The sequence below is a fragment of the Lissotriton vulgaris genome, chromosome 4_1 (assembly GCF_964263255.1).
Source record: "Lissotriton vulgaris chromosome 4_1, aLisVul1.2, whole genome shotgun sequence".
Classification (NCBI taxonomy): Eukaryota; Metazoa; Chordata; class Amphibia; order Caudata; family Salamandridae; genus Lissotriton; species Lissotriton vulgaris.
In genome coordinates this window covers 1,058,659,129-1,058,681,111 of record NC_141691.1, presented here as the reverse complement: position 1 = coordinate 1,058,681,111, position 21,983 = coordinate 1,058,659,129, and the positions used below count along the sequence as shown (strand labels likewise).

Genomic DNA, 21,983 nt, shown 5'->3' with positions numbered 1-21,983 from the left:
TGATCATCAATGCGTGCAGGAATGCAGTCACCAGTCCTTCGGTCAGAACGGTCCTCTTCCGGGGGCAGTGCTGGCCAGAACGGTGGTGCTCTCTTCACGTTTGAAAGATGAATCCAACTTTTATGTCCGTCACATCGAACCGCCGTCTGTGTGACTAACAGAACCTGCGCTGGCCCTTTCCACCTGGGCTGCAGGCTGTTCTTCCTCACAAAGTTCTTGGTCAGGACCCAGTCCCCGGGTCTGATGTTGTGTACTTCTCCTTCCAGAGGCGGGGACCATGTGTCTCTGACCTGTTGGCGAATGGTAGACAGGGCAGAAGTTAGTTCTTTACAATAGTCCAACAAAGCAGAATGCGTTAATTCTTGCAACTTTGGTGGAGAGGCAAACCCATATACATTTGCTGGTTTCCCCATAACAAGCTCATATGGGGAGAGTCTGTTTTTGGATGTAACAGTTGTCCTCATGGAGAACAGGGCTAAGGGCAATGCATCTACCCAGCTGAGAGTGCTTGATGCACATATTTTTTGCAGTTTATTTTTCAATGTAGCGTTACAGCGTTCCACAAGCCCTGCTGCTTTTGGGTGATAAACTGAATGAAAACTTTGCTTTATCCCCAACCCTTGGCAGACTAGTTCCATTATTTTATTCGAAAAATGTACCCCGTTGTCACTCCAGAGACTCCTGGCCAAGCCATAGCGGGTGAAGTACTCTCTCAACAACATTTTAGCTGTGCTCAATGCGGTGTTATCTTTTAAAGCGAATGCCTCCACCCAGTTACTGAAACTGCATATAACGACCAAAACATATCTTTTGCCATTGGCAGGGGGCATTTCTATGTAATCCATCTGTAGGCATTCAAAGGGGTATTCTGGCAATCTGAAATGGCCAGGTGGTACTTGTATTCCCTTTCCCACATTGTGGAGAGCACAGGTCATACAGTTCTTGGATAGTTTTACAGCTGTCTTCCTAATGTTTTTGTTGACCCATATCTTTTCAATGGTATTTGTCATTCCATCAGCCCCCAAGTGTGCGGGACCGTGAACCATGTGAAGCATGGGTAGGAGAAAGCTGTCGGGCAGGACCCACCTTTTCAAGTATCCCTGTGTGTGCATCCAAGCCCCAAAGTGTGTGTCAAAGTAATATCCTTCCTTAACCCACTGCTTCCTCTCCTCTTCACTTGCAAATTCTTGAATGTCTTTTATCTCTTTGTAGGGATCAATGTTTGTCTCTTCCTTATCAGTCTTTGACACTACATATGTTAAAGTGTACTCATTCAACGCAGTGTGTTTTGCTGCTTCATCGGCAAAGGCGTTTCCCTGACCTACATGGTCTGTGATTTTCTTGTGTGCGCTACACTTCATGACGGCCAACTTAGTTGGTAATGCAAGGGCATTTAGTAGTCTTGTGATCAAGGTGCCGTGCTGTATTTTCGCACCTCCAGATGTGATGTACCCTCTTTCGGCCCATAATCGGCCGAAGTTATGTGCCACCCCCCATGCATACTGACTATCAGTGTAAATGTTTACGGCTAAGTTTTCTGAAAGCTCACATGCTCTAGTTAGGGCAATCAACTCGGCTGCCTGAGCAGACATCTGTTCTATTTTACATGTTTCTACAACTGTTTTATTGGTTGTGATTGCATAGGCTGCAGAGGTAGTTCCATCTGGTCTCTTTAGACAAGAGCCATCCACAAATAGTGTTCCATCGACCTCTTGCATAGGTGTGTCCGCCAGATCAACTCGACCCTTCGTTTCAGTTTCAGTGACAATCACGCAATCATGTTGTACTTCATCCTGCTCCGAAGGGAGAGGCATCAGAGTAGCTGGGTTTATGGTGTTACACCTCTGCAAGGTCACATTAGTGGCCATCAGTATTAGCTCATACTGAGTCAGCCTAGCATTAGTTAAGTGCTGAGTTTTGGTTTTATTCAGCAGTATGTCTACTGAATGAGGTACGTAAACCATAACTGGATGTCCAAGTACAATAGAGTCTGCCTGTCTTACTGCAGCAGCCGCTGCAGCAATATTTTTGAGGCAGTTCGGTAGGCCCCTTGCTACCGGATCCAATGTTGAGGAAAAATAGGCACATGGTCTATTCTTCTCTCCATTTTTCTGGGTTAGTACAGCCATTGCGCATCCTTCTCTCTCATGTACGAACAGTGCAAAATTCTTAGTGTAATCTGGTGTGCCCAAAGCAGGTGCATTGCATAAAGCAGTTTTCAAAGCCACAAAGCTATCTTGATGTTCTTTATCCCAAGGAACAGGATCTTCCACATCTTTGTGAGTTAAGGACAGTAATGGTTTGGCCAGGTAAGAAAAATTTGGTACCCATTGTCTACAAAAGGAGACCATTCCAAGAAATGCACGCACATCTTTTTGAGTTCTAGGTCTGGGAATGTTCTGCACTGTTTGTATTCTTTCAGATGATAATCTCCTCCCACCTTTCGACAGGAGATGACCTAAGTAAGTTACCTCCTGTCGACAGTATTGTAACTTAGCTGGCGAAACCTTGTGTCCATGCAGAGCAAGAAATGTTAGAACATCATGCGTAGCCTGCTTACAAATGTCCTCTGTCTCAGCTGTGATCAGTAAGTCGTCTACATATTGCAGTAATACTGTACCTGGTGGCAAAGCACAGTCATCTAATTGTCTCTTTAATGCCTGGCTATAGATGCTAGGGCTTTCAGTATACCCCTGGGGAACACGACAGAATCTATATGATCGCCCTTGGAAACTGAAACTGAACAAATACTGACTGTCTGGGTGTATGGGGATACTGAAGAAAGCGTTCTTCAGGTCTATGACAGTAAACCACTGGGCTGAAGGTGGTACAGATGAAAACATTGCTGTAATGTCAGGTACAACTGGGTATTGTGGTTCCACTATTTTGTTTATGGCTCTCAAATCAACAATCATCCTATATTTGACCTGTCCCGTTCCATCATCACGTTTAACCACAGGTAAAATGGGACTGTTACATGGACTGCTTGTAACTTCTTGTATGATTTTACGTTGTAATAAGTCTGATATGACTAATCTAATACCCTCCTCCCCTTCTTTAGATATTTTATATTGGGGAATGCGAGGTAACCTGACATTCGGTTTTACTGTAATATGTACTGGCTCAATATCCATTTTGCCTACATCATTTGGTCCATGTGCCCATAATTTTGGATCAATATCCTGTAGTTCAGGTGGTATGTCATGTTTGTCTGAAACCATGTATTGTCTGGACACGTCTTGTTTTTTACAAGTCAGATAGACACCATCTGGTGTACAGTAAATAGTAGCATGCATCATTTTCAAAGCCTTTAAACCAAGTAAATTTAGTGAACATTTCTCTGTTAGTACAAATGGCATACTCCCTGTTATAGGACCAATTGTGAAATCCAATGGTCGCGAAATGGGGCTTGTGACAACAGCATTTGAAAATCCCACCGACTTATCTAACCTTCCCGAGAGAGGAACATGGGGGAGCAAGCGGTGGGAAATCGATGTATTAGTGGCACCAGTATCTAGGAGAAACTTTCTCTCTTCACCTTCAACTACCATTTTTACATATGGGCCTGAAGAATCCACTGGTATCTGCACTCGCTCCCTGTCCTCTCCTGGGCATCCCTATTGTGTCCAGTCCTCGTTGTCATCATATTGTGTATAATCTTGAGTGAAATACGCATTGCTCCTATTATTGTCAAAATAGTTTGTCTGCTCAGTGTCACTATAATTTCTTTGCGGTCCTCTACCTCTCCCCCTGTCTACACGGGGAGTTGAATTTCCTCTGTAAGTGTTTGCATTATTTCTCATACTTTGACCCTGGCCCTGTAACAAAGGGCACTCGTTCTTCCAGTGTCCCTCCTGATAGCAGTTAGCACATTGATTGTATCCTAACCCTGCTCTCTGTTGCGCCGGAGCTGAAGCAGCTCGACCAACCCCACGACTACGTCCACCTGCCCTCTGAAAATTTGTACGTCCTCTTGACCTTCCTCTGTCAGGAAAAGCTTGCTGCATCAATGCCTTTGTTTTTAATTCCTTCATTTGCTTATCCTTCTTTCCCTTCTCTGAGTTTCTCTTATTCTCATAATAGCACGCCATTGTCAATAACTCAGCTGGATCTTTAGCAGTCCAGGTACTTTCGTATGTTTTTATACTGTCCGATAGCTCAGGTAAAATGTTATTAACAAACTGGTTAGCAAAAATGCGCTTTCCTTGTACTGTCTGGATGTCCTGTCCACTGTGTCCTTTAAAAATCTCTTCTATTCTGCTAAAAAAATCAGTCACTTCTTCTCCCTCCTTCTGTCTACATGCAGTCATTTTATCCCAGTCTACTTTTTGTCTAGGCAGAATTTCCTGCATGCGTGTTATAATGTGTCCAGGTAAATCTTTTAACACTTGTGGCACATCCTCTCCTGCTGCTCTGAGATTATCCGCAGCTGTTATGGCTACCCAGTTAATATTTGCGGAATTATGATCTCTAACTGGACGCCATAGTTCCTGCGGTACTAGAAAATCAAACAGAAGATCGACATCTTTCAATATCATGGGCGTTAAACTAAGAGCAGATTCAAGATGCTCATAAAACACTTTCGGATTACTTCTAGGATCAGGCAACTCTTTCTTTAAGGCCAATAAGTCAGCCCTAGTCCATGGAGTGTGTACATATTGTCGGACGGCGGCGCGACCTCCTGCCGCAGGAATTGGGTGTACTTCTCTCATAGGGAAAGCTGAAGCATTATCCCTGAGTTCTGGTCCTGGGCCATAATGTTGGTGGATATGTTTATTAGTGGTATCACACATAATGGCATCTAGTTCTTTTTGGTAACGATAACATTCATCGAATGCATCCTTACACTGTATGTCTGTTAATATGGAGTTCTCGCTATCCCTCCATAATTGTCGTAACCATCCTGGTGATTGTAAAAAAACTGTACTGTTGTCCATTACGAGACGACAATGGTTGAACAATCTATTTGCCATACTATTAATGACAAAGTTCCTAGCTCTTAACTCCATTCCTTCAAATGTTTCTCGGGCTTCTATTTTAGTTATTTCCCCTAAGTCCATCCATTTTTCTGTCATTTTCTTTATAATATCTTTCTCTGCTACGCCTAATCGCGTGGGCCTAACATACGTGTCTGATACCCGTCTGTCCGTCCTTGGTGAACCAAGGTAAGGGGAACTCAACCAATCGTATGGTCTGTGTGTATATACTGTGGGGGAATCACTTTGTGAAACCAGTGGCGTCAGTGGTACTGGAAGTGTCACGCTGGGAAGTGTTGGGGCGGGCGGTGTTGCTGAGGTGTTTCCTACAGATCCATGTGCGCCCTGCGAACTATTAGTAGGAGAGGCTGTTTGTTGGGCCTGAGCCGGTACAACAGGGGCGGATGCCTGTTGGACCGACACGGCAGGAGGGAGCACATGCTGAGTTTGCGGTTGGACAACAATGTTAAGTGGTTGGCCCCCAATACCGGGACCTGGGGGAACAGGATTTTGAATATTATACGGGGGAGGCTTGTCTAACAAGTCCTCTAATACCTCATCGACAGGCGGGCAATTTCTTTTGTCTACTGTGACAAAACACTTTTCTGTTTTCATCCGAAATTCTCTGTCATGCTGTTCAATATTTTCATTTATCTTTATATCATTATATTCTGCTACTTTGGCCGTAGTTGTTTTATTTTTTTCTCTTTCCCTGTCTTGTTTTTGTTTCATGGCCCTAGTTCTAGCAGATTTCTCCCACGTTTGAAATGCCTCAAACATAGCAGGTCGGACTTTTCGTTCCATCATACATTGCTGTAAATACTGTAATTTAGCTAAATCAAAGGTACCATCGATAGGAAACTGTAATTCCTTATTTTTTTTTGTGTACTCATGCCATATTCTATTGTATAGGTTCACAGTTACTCCTTTTTTTATCATCAATATCCAACCAGGACTGCCTTCAACAGGGATGGGGACGCTTTCGTCCAACCGATAACCTGAACTTACACAACAGAACGTTTTAGAAATGCATTTCTTCATTGTTCCTATTATTTTTAGTTATAACTATTCTTTTACCCTTTTAACCACAATTTATTCAAAACTTGGTTACAAAACTTATTTTTATCAAAACATGCAACAGAACAATCTCACCAATCTGTGGTGTGTCCTTGACTCGTCCTTAAATCGTCCGACTGTTGGTCTTCGGACAACACGTCTGTTTCAAAAGGGAGCAGCTCGTGGACCTCTGCCGGGGAATCCTGTTGTCAAGAGGCCAGTCGGGACTTCAGATGGCAGCTGCTGCGGAGAAACGCTGTCTCCTTCGTGCAGGGGCCCCTACGATCATTCGGTCCTCAGTCGCACCTCTCAACCACGGACTCAGGTAGCCGTTGGATGTCCCACGGAGAGGTCCCACCAGAGTCGCCAGCTGACAAAGTTGAATTCTTCTACCTCGGCCAGGTATGTTTACAAAGGAAGACCAGCAGTCGGAGGTAACTGAAACATAAAAAGATTTATTGCGCTCGAGCGGGTACACCACCTCACAGCTCCATGTGGCTATGAGGGAAGTGGACAACTTACAATAGTCAGAGACAGCCTTATATACTTTTGTGCTTCATAAGCGTAGGTGGGGATGGATATGATAAATCAGCAGCTGTCAAGGATGATTAATGATCTCCAAACAATATCACGTACTGGTCAGGGCCAGTGACTCTGGAAATATGTATACTTGGCTTGCTGAACAATAATATAAAGGTTACTCACTAAACCCCATCAGTCATCAATAATCTTGTGATACACAGAAATAAAGCAGAACTATGCAAAACTTGTGCCAAGTATAAACATGGGCGGGCTTGTGGTTACAGAGTCAGGCGCCCACTTGATTAGTCATCCGGATACAGAGCAAAGGTTACATCTCTTGTGTCAACAACGATTCATTACCATCAGCAGTCTTTTGTTAGCTGTAATACATTTGGCATTACTAGCTGTAATACATTTGGCATTACTTAGATAGGAAAGTTGAGCAAATGAGTCATTGACCTTTAAACAATACACCCTGCTCTACTTGTGCGTCATAAAGTGAAGTGCAAACATATGCTCTGGGGTCGACTGGTGTATTAACATTTCTTTGTGCAGATGAAGCGGCCACACCATATGTGCTGAGGTGGCAAGCTAAAGAGACTAATACAAAATGGTGGCTAGGAAACACAAAATGGAGGAGCTTTTCGTCCATTACTAAAAACTGTATTTCCACAGTGCAAGTCGGTGCTTGTTGGACTGATGAATCTCTAGACCCGATACATGTCCCGGGTTTTAGGATATCGCCCGAGACATGTCTCGGGTTTCGGGATAACTTCCCTCATCAGTAGAGAAAGATCGTTAGGTGTGGAAGAGAAGGCCGCCACACAACAGTCAAAGGCCTCGATGCCAGAACCGGCACGCAGGTGCGTCGTCCAAGAGCCCGTCGGCCCAAAGCTCAAGGGAGCCATATTGTGTTTAGTCATCAATGGAGCGCACACCGCTAGCCCCTCCTCCGGATCGCCCCTCGGGACTCTTGTACTTGTAGTTCTTTAGTGGATCACCCAGGTGGGTGCAAGTTGGTGCTTGTTGGACTGATGAATCTCTAGACCCAATACATGTCCCGGGTTTTAGGATATCGCCCGAGACATGTCTCGGGTTTCGGGATAACTTCCCTCATCAGTAGAGAAATATCGTTAGGGGTGGAAGAGAAGGCCGCCACACAACAGTCAAAGGCCTCGATGCCAGAACCATCACCAGAGTCCCGAGGGGCGATCCGGAGGAGGGGCTAGCGGTGTGCTGTCCATTGCGATTGTTTCTATAAATTGGCTCCCTTGAGCTTTGAGCTGATGAGCTCCTGGACGACGCACCTGCGTGCCGGTTCGGGCATCGAGGCCTTTGACGGTTGCTTGGCGGCCTTCTCTTCCACCCCTAACTATTTTCTCTACTGATGAGGGAAGTTATCCCGAAACCCGAGCCATGTCTCGGGCGATATCCAAAAACCCGGGACAGCTAACTTGTAGTCCTTTCTAAGTATAGCCAAATTAGTCCTGTTTTGTGGGATCGTTTAATAGCGCTCATTAGAAGGCTATGTGCCCGCGAGCAGGTACTATCAAACCATTTCTCGGCCATTTGTTGCCCCCTTTTTACCGGGGCCATTAGATTCAGAGATATTTGTTTACAAATGGCCTTAAAGGCCTCAATAACAGCTGAGCACCCAGATGTAATATCTAAACATATGTTCAGCATGGCCTTTGTCGACAGGGGAAGTATATCTAAAAAAATCTCCGGAATTATCTTTGTCCATTTTAGCCTTCTCCCCTGATCAGTGGGTTTAATACTAACCTCCACCCTGGTATGACTCATAGGTTGTACCAGACCACACTCCTTATTTAGTTCCAAAATAACTGGATTATGATCACTAAAATGTGAGTATTTTGCTCCATAAAAAATAACACTAAACAACATAAGGGGTGACAAAAAAATATAATCAATAACAGTACTACAACCTCTGGCAGTAAACGTTGGGATCCTGTTGGTTGGTTCTGATATACTGGGTTCATAGAGGTCCACTACCTCTAGGACCTCTTCCAAGCATTCCCCCTGTCTGTTATGCTCAAAATGGGGTGTGGTATATACTGTAAAACCCCCAGTATCCAAATCCCCCTGACAATCCTGCTCACATGGATGTATGTTAAAATCCCCCAAAAGAATAATCGGGTGATAAGTGGTTTGATTTTCTCTATATACCTCTAAAAATGATTTTAAGATCAACAGGTGTTCGCTTCCATTCGGACAATCAGCTGAATTATAAAAATGTACTACCAAAAGTTTAGTGGTATTACGCTCCCTCAGTTCTACCGCTAAACAATGGGGTGTACCTACTTCAACCCTTTTGTACAACCACGGCAGTTTAACAGAAAATAACAAGAGGTGCCCCCCTTTGGCTCTGCCAGAGGAAGCCAACTCCACTGGCTTGGAAAAAGGTGTATACCCATCCAGCCACCATTCTACTGTGTCCCAGGTTTCCTGAAGCCCCACAAGATCATATGAGTTAATCTGTTCTAGCCATTTGAGGTCATCTTTTTTAGCTCTTAGGCCAGCGATATTCCAGCTCAGGATACAGAACTTGGGCATGCTTCGGTCACTTGGCCCACGGGGATCAATATTCTCTAGGTGACTAAACTGACTCGAAGTCCCTGTTTCCAGTCAATCGTTCTCGTCGAGGATAGTAGGTGGTAGTAATTTAGTTGCATTCTGATTTTCTCTGCCCGTTACACTTGGCATCCCCTGGCTGGGTCCTAACCCCTGCTCATTTACTAGACTCCGTACAAGTTGAGGGCCAGGTGCTATTCCCCCATTGTTTGTGTTATTTACACATTGACTGAGTTTTGGTAAGGCGCCCCCTGCACCTGACTTTTCCCTTGGGGCCCCAGTATTTTGATTTTTCCCTTTAGTTGGGGGATAGAAAAAAGCCAGGGGAAAAACCTTAATACCTCCCTGAACCCCAAGGTGGGCAGTCCTACAAATCTTCCCTGCTAAAACGATTCTATTAAAATTTACAACTACGCAATCGCCCTCAATTTCCTTTGTGTTTGGTCCTACCCATGCTATGCGTCTTGCCATGATAATGTAAGGCAATACTTTGAGGCTATTTTTCCACTGATTACAGTCTAGCTAATATTTTGTTTTTCTCACTAGATTCGCAGTTGATTCGTGGGTATTAGCTTTCAGCAGTGGTACACCGGTGAGAACTACCACTAGGTTATTTGCTTCTGGTGGCAAAAAAAGTCAGCCTACTGTAGGGGGGGTATGTTGAATTTGGTGCTTTGTCCAGCTTTGAGGGCACTCGATGTTTCTCTAGATTTTATATTTGGGTGCCCAGCAACTACCTTAGTCGGAGCCAACTGTGGCCCCTTACTTCCTTTAACCACACCAATATTCGCTACATCAGCCTTTCTTTGGTCGTCGATATTTCCCCCTTAATCATGGTGCTAGTGACTGTCTCCGTACGTTGGGCTAGCGGTTTATCAATCCGTGATTTCGTTAGCTAGCAGCAATTTGGGCATGTACCACTCCCAGATATAGCTTTATTTACTGTACTAGTAAGAACTTCAATCTTGAGATGCATTTCCTCTATTATCTTGCACAGTTGGTTTACTACGCTAATTAGGGGAGCACTACTGCCCCCTGGAGGAACAGAAAGCATAGAAGGATCGGCACCCCCCCCCTTGTTCCATATCATCAGTTCCTAGTGCAAAATGTGAGGAACATAATTGATTCGGGTGGGCCACAATCTCATTATCAGGGGTATCAATATTTGCTAGCGCGGAAAACCTATTTTTACAGACTATAATGGGCTCAATTACTGGTGGACAAATTGCTCCTGGTTCTAGATCTGTATTACCAGACTCATTTCTACTAGAGGTATTATTCACTTTACCAGGAGCACTGTTACATTGCTTTCTCCCTAAAAACATCTCAGGGACTACTCTAGAGCCCTGTTTTCCAGCCCCATTTTGCCATTTTGCTCTTCGGCCACTCCCCCCACATTTTCAACAATATTCCAGATCAACGGGTCATCCGCCATAAGTAGAGTTTCACAGTCCTCCACCAACCCTTCAATGCGGCTCATGACACAATTTTCCCCTGCATGCTTTAGGGCTTTCTTGGACTTCCTTGTTTTATTTACTTTAATCGGTGCATTTAGGCCCCCTTCCGTACTTTTTCTTTTCCCCATTGCTCGTAGTGCAAAGTCTAAGTCAACAGTACCTGGACAGTTCTCGGGGGAAGTTAGGGGGATGGCCCGGCCCAGTCCAGCCTCGTCCTGCCCCTGACGGCCAACCCTTTGCCCGGGCATAGCCCGGCTGGTCCCGCGCGCGTCACGCGACGCGGAGAGATGAGCACTGATTTATGCGCCTCCAGGCGCGTCCCTTCCATCGGCGGCTTCCGGCCGCTAGGGCTGATGGTCTTTGCAGTCCCTCAGGCTCACGCCCCCTCCCCAACAGCGGCCTCGCTCAGCTGGAATCAAGCTGCGGCAGCGGGGAGAAGACCGGCGGTGATTTTTAAGTCCCTTTGCTGAAGCGCTACCTCGTACGTGAGGCCCCCGCTCCCCCGGGAGATGAGCGCTGATTTATGCGCCTCCAGGCGCGTCCCTTCCGTCGGCGGCTTTCGGCCGCTAGGGCTGATGGTCTTTGCAGTCCCTCAGGCGCGCGCCCCCCCTCCAACAGCGGCCGTGCTCAGCTGGAATCGAGCTGCGGCAGCGGGGAGAAGACCGGCGGTGATTTTTAAGTCCCTTTGCTGAAGCGCTACCTCCCACTTATCAGCATATATGCGCCTCCTAGGCTACAGAAACAGACGATGGGCGGACTGGCAGCCATTTTCTTGAGGCAGGTTCCAACACGCACATGATAGGGGGAGACTTTAATGAAGTGATGGACCCTACATGGGATCGCACAACTGTCCACCAAGGGGTCCCCAGAGATACCCCACTCAAATGGTTCGTTGACACACTGCCACTTACCGACCTGTGGCGGAAACAGCACCGCCAGACTAAAGCATACTTCTATTCTGGGGCCCATAAGACGTTCTCGAGAATAGATTATATATTTACCTTGGCAGGAGAAATAGGGGAAATACAAAGAATTGAGTACCTGACGAGGGGTCTCTCGGACCATTCGCCCGTATGGTTAACAATTGGTGCGCACTCACAACACAAACCCAGAAACTGGAAAATGAACTCGTGGGAGCTACAAGACCCGCAGGTGTCCCATGAACTTAGAGTAGACACTGAGTTATATTTCAGGGAAAAGGTGGGGTCGGTGGACTCCGCTATTACACTGTGGGAAGCTTACAAAGCAGTTCTCCGAGACAGGGCTCAAAACATTATCGCACACAAGAAACGCAAAGAGACAGAGAAGATAGAGAAACTGGAAGCGCAGCTCTTACAGGCCGAATCGCAAACCTGCACAGGAGACGATGTCTCCAGGTTAAGAAGATTGAAACTCTTGCGGAATGAATATCTTACGCTAGCCAAAAAGGACGTACAGCACGCAATACAAGCCACACACAGGAGACTATATGATGCCAGTGATAAAACTGGTAGACTGCTGGCCTGGCTAAACCGGAAAGAGATGGAAAGCAGGTGGGTCACCCAAATACAGACAGAAGAAGACCGGGTTCATCAGACCCCAGATGCGATAGCGCAAGCAGAATACTACGAGGCCTTCTATGCCAAAAGACCTCTGGCAGACACTGAAGAGATACACACATATTTGCAATCTATGCAGCTCCCTAGACTAGAGTCCAATGAAACACAAGCGATGGAGGCAAAATTGACAAAAGAAGAAATTGTAGAAGCCATAGGCCAGATGAAAACAGGGAAATCTGCGGGTCCTAATGGGCTCCCACCGGAATTCTTTAAACAGCATGGGGCGCTCTTTAGCAAGCATCTACTATAGATGTATCTGGAGGCATGGGAGAGGGGTGTACTCCCTGAAGATTTGAGGATGGCGACTATCGTAGTGATACCTAACGAGGTGCGGCCACCACAGACATGCGGTTTGTATAGGCCCATTTCCCTTATAAATAGACTAACTAAAGTTATATCAGGACTTATCCATAGGGACCAGTCGAGTTTTATGCCTCAGGGTCAACAAGACTCAATCTCAGACGGGTTGCCAACTGGTTGGATGTGGTGCGCCATAGGACTGACCCACACCTTATACTGTCCTTAGATGCCGAGAAGACATTCGACACGGTCCACTGGCCGTTTCTTGTGGCCGTATTGGATAGACTAGGATTTGGTCCTGAATTTAGGAGATGGATAGCCCTTCTGTATGAGAGACCTCTGGCCAGGGTTAGAGTCAATGGGGTTACGTCCCGGACGTTCTCAATCGAAAGAGGAACTAGACAAGGTTGCCCCTTGTCCCCCTTGTTATTCGTGATTTACTCAGAACCCCTGGCATGCGTCATTCGTGCGCACCCGAACATAACCGGCTTTCGTGTAAAGGACAGTGATGATTTGGATGAACGCATATCCCTATATGCTGATGACATCCTGTTATATGTTACAAGCCCGGAAACAACATTCCCTAACATCATGGAGAGTTGTGAGGACTATGGCAGGTGTGCGGGGTACAGAATTAACTGGGAAAAATCAAGTGTCTACCCGGAGGTCAAAAACACCACGTATCACAGCCAACTACAGGTCGTAACCATAGGGATAAAATATTTAGGTATCCACATAACGATAGATAGGCAAATGGCCCTGGAGCGCAACATGTATAAGGTACTGGGTAAATTCCGTTTCGACGCGGACCGTTGGGCCTTCCTACCCCTAACAGTGCTTGGAAAAGCAGCGCTCTTCAAAATGATAACCCTCCCAAAGTTTTTGTATGTTTTGCAGAATACATACCAGTTAATCCCGGAAGAGGTGTTAATTAGAATTGATGATATCCTGCGGAAATTCCTCTGGGGGTGGCGCTAGGGAAGTTGCAATGTAATCAATATAGTGGTGGCATTTCCCTGTCAGATTTACGGGCTTACTACTGGGCTGCCCACCTGATAGAAATCAACAAATGGGCCTTTCGAGAGAGGGACCAGCCGGCATATTCACTGTAGCATACTCAGTTCCTCTATAGGTCATACTCCCATTACCTTTACATAGGCCAGGGTGTTTTGCGAAACTATTACCGGCCACGCAAATAGCGATAATGGCATGGAAAAAGGCGGAGAGGCTCATGAAATGGGAAGATCGGGTTACTAAGGAAACTCCGCTTTGGATTGGTACAAGACCTAAGGAATTTGCCAAGCTGAAAGGCTTTCAAAGTGGGTTATAGTTGGCATTTCCCAGCTTAAGGGCATAATATATCGTAAAGAGCTGGTGAGGTTCCCGCACCTACATCTAGAATATGATATGAACAAGACGCAACACTTTAAGTATCTGCAATTGAGGCACGCCTGGTGGGCGGTACATATCGATGTGGAGGGCCTCCCGGAGTATGCCCGGTTAGAAGGGCGACTTTTGATGGGAGACATTGGTGAGAAGGCGGTGTTGTGGACTTATCGGACTATCATGAATAATACACTGGACCCAATGCGGAAACTGAGAATACAGTGAGAGGCGGAACTGGGAGTCATAGACTATCTAGATTGGGAAATGGCCCTGATGATCAGAGGGAGGTGGCCATTAGATCGCGGCTGCGCTTAATTTAGTTTAAATACTTACACAGAATGTACTATGATAGAGCCCGACTGCATAAGATGGGTAGAGCGGAGTCCCCCAACTGCCTGAAATGTTAGAACATGGAAGGGACTTTCTTTCACACTATTTGGGGATGCACCCACGCACAGTTATACTGGGGCACTCTTATGAAGGAATTGGAGCTAACATTGCATGAATCAATACCCCCAGACCCTTTGTTTATTCTGCTGGGCATACCCACGGAGATTGATCTCCCCAAAGTAAAGCTGACATTGCTCCAGCTGGGTCTGGTGGTGGCCAAAAGGAACATGGCAAGGGTGTGGGGGGCAGATTCTAACCCAACACTGGAAGAATGGCGAAGAGGGATGGACATGTATATGTTGGGGCAGAAGACAACATATAAAGCAAGGGGATGCCCCCAACATTTTTGGAAAATATGGAAGCCATGGCTGACATATTATGGCCTGATGCTCACGGACTCTCAGTAGACTCGGGGAGAGAGGAGATACCGAAGAGAAGGGGCAAGATGAGAAGAGATGCGATTGACTGACTATCCGTTGCTGTTGATTATTTCTGTACTAATTTTCTTTGATCTTGCTGTATCCTTAATAAACATAGAAACAAGATGTTTTGTTTATATGATGTGGTTTTGCAATGTAATTAGGAAAATGCAAATAAATACATTACAAAAAAAATAAAATACGTCTGCGGTACATATGTAGCATTTCTCCAGGACGTAATTGCAGGACAAGCTGCAGGTCAGCGGTTCAGTTGTTATAACCGAACCCGAGTGCACATGCGCACACAAGTAGCTGCCTTCATGCTGCGCAGCCGCAGGGTGTATCCCAACAGCTGACGCTCGTTGCTCCGGCTCGCACACCGGGACCTGATTCCCACTAGGTGCATGCTCACTTTGGCACGTAGACCCTGGAGTGGCGGGAAATGTAATTAGCAAGTAGCGAAGGTATATTTACCGATCCCTCCGGGCTCCTCAGTCAACCACGGAGCCGCGGACAGGACGGTTGTAGAAGGTATTACCACTACAGAAGTAAGTACGGCATAGCCGACCTTTGCCAACAGGAAAATCACTGCTGCCACATAGTGAGTACCTCGAAGGGACCTAATTGTATGCTGTATTTTTCTATTCTTTCAGAGTGCTACTAAGCACTGAGTCCCCTCTGTTCTCGTAGGCTCATGGTGCTATCTGCCTCATATTAGCAAGTATGCTTTTCCTTTCCCCCCGTTTTTCCACTTACCTATGTACATTTATTTTCAAAAACACACCGCAGCTACTTTTGGATACTATATAGAGTGTGTGTTGTATGTTAAATGTTGGTTTGTCTACTATTTGTCCCCCTTTTTTTCAGGGCACTGCACCGGAATTATTAGGATGACTACTACGCCTAGAAACTGTGTATATTTACTTTTACAGGTCACAACTCTGACATGATGAGTGTCACTATTTAATATTCTGTGTACTTTTTTAGTGTTCTTTTTTCAGATCCTCAATGAAGGCAAAAATGTATTTCAAAGCCAGTTAGCACAATAGGCACATTTGGCTATGTTCTACACATAATAATGTCTGTGTACTAACAGTATTATACTGTTTCATGTGAGTAGGGTAAGGATCTGTGCACCCCGTCCTGAAGAAGAAGCTTTATGCTTTGAAACATGTCGACGCACACAGGAGGTTATGTACATTGAATACAAAAAACCTCCACCACACATTTTTTAACAATACCAGCACAGAGGTATATTAAAAAAATTTCTAGACCTCACATGCCAGGTATTTTTTAAAACTCACATATCCATTCACATCTGACCCAACCACTCACTACCCTCACGCACCACACATGGTGATTATATCAGTGCTCCGGCGGTATCGTAGGTTAGCAGCACGCTGCGTTCCGTAGAGGGACGCGAAGACCCCTATGATGAAGCATGACACCAAGGGCCCTTTTGGTGTTTAAGGGATATTTAAAGAAAACTGTGTGCTTCCCACCATTGTAGGAAACACACCAAGTCTTGGACATTGTGTCTCCACATTTGTCTATCCTGCCTGGGTGGATTCTATTTGTTTATAAACTATGATAAGACTACCAGACAAGTGGCAGCGGGCCTCTATATAGGGTGAAAGCTATGCACTGGCGCCAACTGATCATTATTGCAGAAACGGAACTTAGCAAAAGGCATTTATTGGAATAAGTAGGAACTAGTTTCAATCATCATACAAAATGGATGACAAAAAGCAAATGATGTAGCGAATGCTAATTTATACAGAGCATTGCGTATGCATTAACAGGCCTAATCTAACAGAAGTAAATCAAATCTGTTTATTGGTCCCTCCAGACAAACAGGATATATATATATATTATTATAGTTAGGACTTTTTTCAATGCAAAATCTCAAAATTCTATTTGGAATAACTTTGACGCCGGTTGACGAATCTGCCTGAAAATGTCCTCAAATTTGCCTTGCGGAGCTCCGGTCCTTCCTTGAAAGTTTGGGGGGGATTCGTCAAGTGGGGGCCGAGATAAAAGGGGGGTCCCAAAACGTGTTTTCCCCATGTTAATTTCCATAGGGCAGTCAAACTCACTTTTAGCCCGAACGGCTGAATGGATTTCCACCAAACTTGGCAAAATTGTAGGGACTGGTAGCCCGATGTGCCTTTGCTATGTCTCAAGATATGTGCTCCAGTGGATTTTGAATAATTTAGGTTAAAAAAACATATATATATCTATAGGCGCGCTCCGGTACGCGTACCGGGGAGCGCACCAGGCGCGCACCGCAACCTGCGTGCGGAAAGCTGATTGGCTCTCAGGTGTCTGTAAACATTCCAAACATTCCGGAGCGGCCGCCATCTTGTGTCTCGGTAGGATCGAGACACAAGAGGTGGCTAAAACAAAGGGGGAATTGACCATAATGGGGCAGAGTAGACCCCTCTTGACCCCCTAGGTTTGATGTGGGGGCCATAAAAGGGCCCCGCGGGGCAACAAAAAAAAAAATTTGGTTTTCGCGGGGGGAGCGCCCGGTACGTGCACCGGGGAGCGTACCATGGGGAAAAAGAATGACAGTTTTTTTTAAAAAGTAGCTGTTTTAAAAAAAATATATATATATTTTTATATATATACATACACATACATATATATAAATGCATATGCATATATATGCATATATGTGTATATGTGTGCGTGTAGAGAGAGGTAGAGAGGTAGAGGTGTAAAGGTAGAGAGGTAGAGGTAGAGAGGTAGCGGTAGAGAGGTAGAGACTAGTAGAGAGAGAAGTAGAGAGAGGTAGAGAGTAGAGTGAGTAATAGAGAGTGAGTAGTAGAGAGTAGTAGAGAGAGTAGCAGAGAGTGAGTAGTAGAGAGTAGTAGAGTGAATAGTAGAGTGAGTAGTAGAGTAGTAGAGTGAGTAGTAGAGAGTGAGTAGTAGAGTGAGTAGTAGAGAGTAGTAAAGAGTGAGTAGTAGAGAGTAGTAGAGAGTGAGTAGTAGAAAGTGAGTAGTAGAGAGTAGTAGAGAGTGAGTAGCAGAGAGAATAGTAGAGAGTAGTAGAGAGTGAGTAGTAGAGACTAGTAGAGAGAGAGTAGTAGAGAGTGAGTAGTAGAGAGTAGTAGAGAGTGAGTAGTAAGTGAGTAGTAGAGAGAGTAGTAGAGAGTGAGTAGTAGAGAGTAGTAGAGAGTGAGAAGTAGAGAGTGAGTAGTAGAGAGTAGTAGTGAGTAGTAAAGAGTGGTTAGTAGAGCGTGAGTAGTAGAGAGTAGTAGATAGTGAGTAGTAGGGAGTAGTGAGTAGCGAGTAGTAGGGAGTGAGTAGTAGAGAGAGAGTAGTAGAGAGTAGTAGAGTAGTAGAGAATGAGTAGTAGAGAGTGAGTATTTGAGAGTAGTGGAGTAGGAGAGAGTAAGTAGTAGAGAGTAGTGGAGAATATTCCAAAGTTTGGCACAGCACCACTTGCACAATGAGTCCAATCAAATCATATCATTTAGAGTCCTTATTGAAGCGCTGAATCTTGGTGTATATTCAAATGCTTTTATTTTCCATAAGTTTATGTACCACAGCCAGCCGAAACGTTTTGTTCTGTACAACAGAACTTCTACAGGGCGTTCTTATTTCCTTCAAGTTATGTCGGTATCCTGTTGTCATATAACTAGATATTTCTTCCAAATGTTAGACGAGACGTAAGTACATTCTTATTCAAAGTGACTAGGTATCAATTTTACCCACACAATTCGGGCAGACTTGAGTAATTTATAGCATCCTCAAAGTCAGTCTTTCAAAAATTCCAAAGTATAGGACATGATAATCCAAATCCAAATGTTTCTCAAGAAAAGTCATTTTCAATCGTTCGGAATATCGGTGTTTGGGCAGATATGACCCAGGGACCCCCAGTATGCAAGGGGAATTAGTCCCCCCTCTGCAAACGCGCCAGTGGCCTGCATTGCAGAGAGGTGTAAAAAGGGTGTGGCCTCATTACACCTCTCTGCAATGCAGCCCCCTGGTGCATACTGGAGGCTCCTGGTGGGCTAGTTGGCCCCCAGGGACCCCCAGTATGCAAGGGGAATTAGTTCCCCCTCTGCAAACGTGGCAGGGGGCTGCATTGCAGAGAGGTGTAACAAGGGGCATAGCCTCATTACACCTCTGCAATGCAGCCCCCTGGCGCATACTGGAGGTTCCAGGTGGGCTAGTTGGCCCCCAGGGGCCCCCAGTATGCAAGGGGAATTAGTTCCCCCTCTTCTAACATGCACGGGGGCTGCGTTGCAGAGAGGTGTAAAAAGGGTCGTAGCTTCATTACACCTCTCTGCAATGCAGTCCCCTGGCGCATACTGGGGATTCCTGGTGGGCTTTCAGGTCTTATATAGTTAGGAATTAGAATTAAAAAAACCTTTGAAATTCACTGAAAAAACCATAGGTTTCACGCCAGTTATAGTTGGGAATTAGCATTTAAAAAACCTATGAAATTCACTGAAAAAAACATAGATTTCACACCAGTTATAGTTAGGAATTAGCATTTAAAAAACCTATTAAATTCACTGAAAAAACCATAGGTTTCACACCAGTTATAGTTAGCTGGAAATTTTACTGACATAAAACCATTGAAATTCCCACGTTATAGTTAGTTGGACTCACTATAACTTGCGCGCCTGCAATGCACTGCTGATGACATCACTCATGACATGGTCAGTGACATCACTCATGACATCACTGATGACACCATCCTTGTGACAGAATGACAGACCTACTTTCAGTGTAATGTAACCCTTGAAACACATATTCAAAAATAGAAACTAACATATTCATAAAAATGGAGATACCCATACCAGTTACAACAACCAATTCAGTAATTCCACCATCTAGATACACATCCACTCATTCACCAACAGTTCTATATAGTCACTCATACATATACTCACTCATCATATGTAGTGATACACCTATACATCCTGTTACACACCGACAGTCATCCAAAAGTTACTCACACACATAATCACACATGCAAATAAACTATTGAACATCCATTTATTTGCATATACAGCTATACACACACTACCACCTTACTTCTAAGGAAACTTACACATACTTACTCTCTTAAACAATCACTTATAGAAACACATACTTATTTAAGCAAGAACTCTTTCAATCTCTCACTCTCACATATACTCACTCATATACATCAATACTCACATATACTAGATTAAAACATATGTAGTTACTGATAAAGACACTAGTGAGACAGTCATTCACTCACTAACACACACATATACACACTCATCCACCCATACAGTCCTGCACATATGCTGTCTTCAAAACAAATACAAACAGTGAGTCAGTCATTGATGCATCTATGTGCTAAGTAACACCCCCACCAAACCATACAGACACTCATACTGATACTAAAAAAAACATCTAATAACCCATATACACACACGTAGCTACTCACCAACCCATGCAGCCACTTATACACAAAGTGAAACACTGATACAAACATTTAAATATTTAAACAATACTCGCTAATATATGTATTCACTAAGATACACTTAATAAGCCAGTCAACCAATCAATTTTTTTTTTAAAAACATCCATTAAGACACTTATTTAAACATTTATTCTTCCATCGACCTTTACATATACATATATAAAACACATTCACTGGATGGTGTCATCAGTGATGTCATGAGTGATGTCACTGACCATGTCATGAGTGATGTAATATGTGACGTCATCAGCAGTGCATTGCAGGCGCGCAAGTTAGAGTGAGTCCAACTAACTATAACGTGGGAATTTCAATGGTTTTATGTCAGTATATATCTATCTATATATATATATATCTAGATCTATATATCGATATATATCTATATATCGAGATATATATATATATATATATATATATATATATATATATATATATATATATATATAAAAGCTCTTTGTCAATTGCAGGATTGTAGTTGCTACAGTAAAATCCATCCCAAAGAGTATGATAAGATAGTGACAAATTTCTTTGTGAGGTTGGATAATTGGAAGGATGAAGGGCTCCTCAGCTGGGATGAGCATAAGTTTATTAAAAGAGAAAAACCAACCATCCCAGCATTTTACATGCTCCCAAAGGTGCATAGGAACCCCACTAGTCCACCAGGGAGACCCATCATTTCATCTTGTGGCATTCTATTTGAGAATGCTTCCCGTTACATAATTATTTTTTGAATCCTATAGCTAGGTCTCTTACCTCATACATCAAAGATTGGACCGATGTTTAAAAAATTATTTTTGATATTCGATGGGACAGTGAAACTATGGTCTTATTGACATTAGATATTGCTAAATTGTATACTAGCATTAGACACGTAGACGGCTTGAGAGCTAGAGAATATTATCTCAATAGAAGACCAGCTCGCTTTGGGGCCAAAATAGGATGATCCTGGAACTAATGGAATGGTGCCTCACCAAGAATATTTTCTTATTTGACAATGATTTCTTCTTACAGGAAAGGGGGACCGGGATGGGCACCTGTTTTCCCCCAAGTTATGCCAACCTACATCTTGGCTGGTGGGAGGAATGGGTGCTCGGGGGCGGTCCCCTGGACCAATGGACAGAACATGTCCTGCTGTGGGTCAGATTTATCAATGACGTCTTTGTGCTGTGGCAGGGCACAGAGACAGACATTGAACTATTTATTCGTGACCTTAATCAGAACACCATAAATTTGGAGTTTGTGGGCCACCACAGCAAGACCACAATAGATTTCTTAGACGTCAGAATAAGACCAAGTAATGATAGATTGGAAACAACAGCTTTTCGAAAAACAACTGCTGGGAACTCTGTTCTCCATGCGGATAGTGCCCATCCAGCCGCATTAATCAGAAGTATTCCTTTTGGGGAATACTATAGAGCAAGGAGAACTTGTAGTAGCGAAGAGGAGTTTGACAGAATTGAAAAAGAGATGACCAATAGATTCATCCAAAGAGGATATAAACCAGGCATTCTTAAGGGCAAAGCAAAGAATCTAAAACAACACAAGATTTTATTTGGGCCCTCAAGGACAAAAAAACAGCAAGAACAGAATAAACAACAGGGAAACCAGATAAACTCTAGATTTATCACTACTTTTAATGTGAAACATAGGGAAGTAAGATCAATTCTAAAGAAGCACTGGTATCTTGTTAAAAATGATCCAGTGCTTGGCCCTAAGGTTCGGAAAAATCCTGAAATCACTTATAGGAAATCTAAATCTCTAAAAGATCTAATTGTTAGTAGTGAATTTCAGGAGAAAAAGAAGGGTTCCTCTGATTGGCT

The 21,983-nt window shown here is 44.2% G+C and overlaps 1 protein-coding gene across 1 annotated transcript in view; it reads right to left on the bottom strand.

Annotated features, from left to right (window-relative positions):
* LOC147722860 (kinesin-like protein KIF17) overlaps positions 1–21,983 on the bottom strand; it is a 1,643,424-nt gene that overhangs the window by 1,088,098 nt on the left and 533,343 nt on the right. The gene's annotated exons all lie outside the window — the stretch shown is intronic.